Raw genomic sequence first — 4,299 nt, 5'->3', positions numbered from 1 at the left:
ACAATGGCCCATAGTCATTAAGATTTAAGACATTGCACAGTACATATTTTTTGACTTGGTAAGAAGACCTTTAAAGTGGCACTTCAGATTGATCCCATTGGAAAGCGCATAATTCGCGAAATGCCTTTTTTTTTTGGATAAATCGCAACTATCCACTTCGATAAAATTTTACGGAGATGCACTTATTTTGGCTCAATAAAGTAGCAATGATAGATTGGCTGAAGACAACTTTTAATTTAATTATAATTTTTTAGTTAATGAAGCGGAGGTGAAAATTAATTAGTCAAATGGATGATCCATAATGCAAAAACATTAGGAATTTCACTTCCAATTGTGCCTTTCCATAATGCAGAAGATCACACTAGATTGTGTGGGCTATATAAGCAGAACCGCAAGAATTCGTAACAGCTCAACCACGTTCCCAATTCGCATCCAACAGCTCATTGAAGTTCCCAATACCATGTGGGGATTTCGCTCATCATCAACATTAGCGAACATATTTCTCCTTCTCTTAGTTGCCATGATCTTTTCAGTAAGCCATGTTTCAGCTTCTAAACAATTTAAAAATGAAACTGATCGTCTTGCTCTGCTTGAATTCAAGAAGCAGATATACAATGACCCGCTTGGAGTGCTGAACTCCTGGAACCATTCACAGCACCATTGCCAGTGGGAAGGAATCACATGTGGTGCTCGACATCAGAGGGTTATAGCCTTGACTCTAAGGCATAAGCACTTTTCCGGAATTATATCTCCTCACGTCGGAAATCTAAGCTTCATGAGGTTCATGGAACTTGGGGGGAATCAATTCCACGGTGAGATTCCCCAAGAATTTGGTCGCCTCTTCAGGCTAAGAGCCTTGAACCTGTCACATAACGCAATCAGTGGAAAGATCCCAGTAAACTTGAGCTACTGCTTAGAGTTGATAAATATTAGCCTAGTGGGGAACCACCTAGAAGGGAAAATTCCGATCGATCAGCTGAGCAATTTGAAGAAGCTTGAAATTTTGTATCTTGGCCTGAACAATTTGACAGGAGAGATTCCCTCCTCCATTGGTAACTTATCGTCACTGACTGGACTCACTTTCACCTTCAACCACCTGGAGGGAAATCTGCCTATGGAGATGGGGCTCTTAAGAAGGTTAGCTGCATTCGTAGCCGCAGAAAATAATCTATCTGGTATAATCCCTGCCTCTATCTTTAATAGTTCAGCCGTTGCTGAGATTTCAGTAGGTGGCAATTCCTTTCATGGCAATCTCCCAACCAACATAGGTCTCACCCTACCAAATCTGGAAGTATTAGCTGTTTCGTCAAACAAGTTCTATGGAAACTTTCCAACTTCAATCACCAATGCTTCTGGGCTTGAGAAACTTGATCTTTCTAGAAATAATTTTAAAGGCCAAATCCCAACTAATTTAGGAGATCTGACAAATCTTCAATTCCTAAATCTTGCTGCCAATCTCTTCGGCAGTCATTCTACAGGAGATTTAGATTTTATTGCATCACTGACCAACTGCAGTAATCTAAGCGTTATTTGCATGAGTGTCAATAAATTTGGAGGTAATATACCAAAAGTCATGGCCAATCTATCAAATCAACTCACTAAATTGTACCTGGGAGCAAATCAACTGTCAGGAACTATTCCAGCAGGGTTTGGAAATTTTGTCAACCTATATCTCCTTACCCTTGAAGAAAACCATCTTTCAGGGGTCATTCCAAGAGATATTGGCAAATTACAAAATTTGCAATATGTGCGTCTGGACCAAAATGACTTGTCAGGACAGATAGTCTCTACCCTATGCAACGCCACCACTCTATACTATCTGGACTTATCATTTAACCAGTTTGAAGGGGGCAATATACTTGACAATGTTCTTATGAACTGTCAAAATTTGCAACATCTGGATATATCTCATAACAACTTCACTGGAATTATATCACCACATTTTTTGCAGACGCACTCATCACTGATGTACATCAAAATGGGTGAGAATTCGTTTAGTGGTTCTCTGCCTCCTGAAGTTGGAAAGCTTATACATTTGGTGGATTTCAATGTTTCCCACAACCAACTTGCTGGAGGTATCCCCATATCACTTGCTGATTGTACAAATCTGGAGATTCTTTATATGCAATCCAATTTTTTCCAAGGAACAATTCCACCAAATTTGGCTTCTTTGAAGAGCATCCAGCAAATAGACCTTTCAAGCAATAACTTGACTGGATCAATACCAAAGGAACTTGAGAAGCTTCAATATTTGAGGTACTTGAACCTTTCCTACAACGACATCGAGGGAGAGGTACCAAACACAGGGATTTTCAGCAATGCAAGTCAAATGTCATTGATTGGCAACAACAAACTCTGTGGAGGCACTCCGGAATTGGAGTTACCACGTTGCCCAGAGATTAAGGGGAAAAACAGAAGAAAGCTGAAGGTTATCATATTGCTGTCCATTGTTTTAACGGCAACGCTTCTGGTTCTTGGTACAGTGTTGTTATATCTCCTGGTATATCGAAAAAGAGAAAGAAGACTGGTGGCCGGATTCTCTAGCATGCCTACAAGAGTCGATAAGCTCTTGCGAATTTCTTACCATGAACTTCATCGTGCAACTTCGGGATTTTCTCGAGAAAACTTAATTGGTTCAGGACACTTTGGAGCTGTCTACAAAGGCACACTAGAAAATCATGGCAATAAGCTTGTAGCAGTCAAAGTTCTTGATCTTCAAAAGAACGGAGCTACAAAAAGTTTTAAGGCTGAGTGCAAAACATTGAGAAACATTCGCCATAGAAACCTCGTCTCTATCGTGAGTTATTGCTCCAGTATTGATTCCAAGGGTGATGAATTCAAAGCTCTAGTCTACGGTTTTTGGAAAATGGAAATCTGGACTTGTGGTTGCATCCTTCAGAGACAACTGATCAGGCAACAAGCTCAAGAAGTCTTAATCTTCTTCAGAAGCTAAATATTGCAATTGATGTGGCTTCAGCATTGCAATATCTTCACGACCACTGCGAAGCTGAGATTGTTCACTGTGATCTAAAACCAAGTAACATTCTTCTTGACAATGATCTTGTTGCCCATGTGGGTGATTTTGGATTGGCAAGGCTCCTCCCAAAACCCAACAACAGATCTTCCGAGCAGGGAACCAGCAGTTCTATAGCCGTAAAAGGGTCAATCGGTTACGCAGCTCCAGGTAATTACGAATGTTTACAGTCAAAATGTTACTTAATTGTGCACAGACTACTGTTTGGCACTTAAAAGTTGGCACTTTCACGGGTTATCATTATTCTTTTTTTATCATAATTTCATCAGAGTTTTTAAACTTTTATACTTCCTCTTGAATATAAAATTCTGTTAAACAGTTATAGGAGAGGTCAACATAACTCTGCAATGCAAATTAAATCTAATATTAAATAATAATAGTAAAAAACAAGAAAGTGTCGGATGTCCATATGGAAAAGGAAAAAATGTATAGTGATTCATTTTTAACATTTCAATCAAGTCTTATTTACAAACTAGTACTTAAGATTTATATATATATAGTTTCTCCTTACAACATAACATTAATATATCTAGAAACAAAAATTCAGAGTATGGAATGGGTCATGCGGCATCAACTCTAGGGGATGTCTACAGCTACGGCATTCTTTTGCTAGAGATGATCACAAAAAGGAGGCCAACAGAGGATATGTTCATGGATGACCTAGATATACATAACTATGTTAACAGGGCTTTGCATGAACAAGTTTCCCAGATCGTGGACCCGTCGCTTCTTTCTGAAGGAAGAAATGAAAACAGTAGAATTACTCGTGGAGAGGAAACTAATAATGGTGGAAGAGAGATTGATTGCATTATTTCCCTATTAAAAATCGGACTGAAGTGCTCCGCAAAATTGCCAAATGATCGGATGCATATGAATGAAGTTGTCAGAAAATTACATCTTATTAAGGATGTTTTCCACAGGGCACAACAAGAAAATGTTCAAGCTTAATAGCCACAGGTACACTCGAGAATTTAATACAGCCCGCAAGTTGAAGTTCATTTTTTTTTTTCTATTTTAGATAAGTTCTTTTATTTTGGACGAAGTCTTGTAAGCTAACTTGTTTCTATCATTCAGAATCCATTGTACTATATGTGTTGTGCCCACTAGCATGGAAAAGGATGTCTTCTCGTACTAATGCTTGAAATCTTGATTTGCAGCTGCTTACTGGTCTGAATCACCAGGATGAAGTTGCTAGTTCGATGAACTGATAAAGAAGACATCCGTGGCTTTTTCTTTGATAAAATGAATGGATGATTCAAACATAT

The 4,299-nt window shown here is 38.7% G+C and overlaps 1 pseudogene; it reads left to right on the top strand.

Moving 5' to 3' along the window:
- The first annotated feature begins 346 nt into the window (after positions 1-346).
- LOC113756574 lies at positions 347-3,982 on the top strand (annotated as a pseudogene).
- The last annotated feature ends 317 nt before the right edge of the window (positions 3,983-4,299 follow it).

The sequence above is a fragment of the Coffea eugenioides genome, unplaced genomic scaffold (assembly GCF_003713205.1).
Source record: "Coffea eugenioides isolate CCC68of unplaced genomic scaffold, Ceug_1.0 ScVebR1_23;HRSCAF=104, whole genome shotgun sequence".
Lineage (NCBI taxonomy): Eukaryota > Viridiplantae > Streptophyta > Magnoliopsida > Gentianales > Rubiaceae > Coffea > Coffea eugenioides.
Note: the sequence above shows the minus strand (reverse complement) of the source record. Positions and strands in the feature narration are given on the sequence as shown.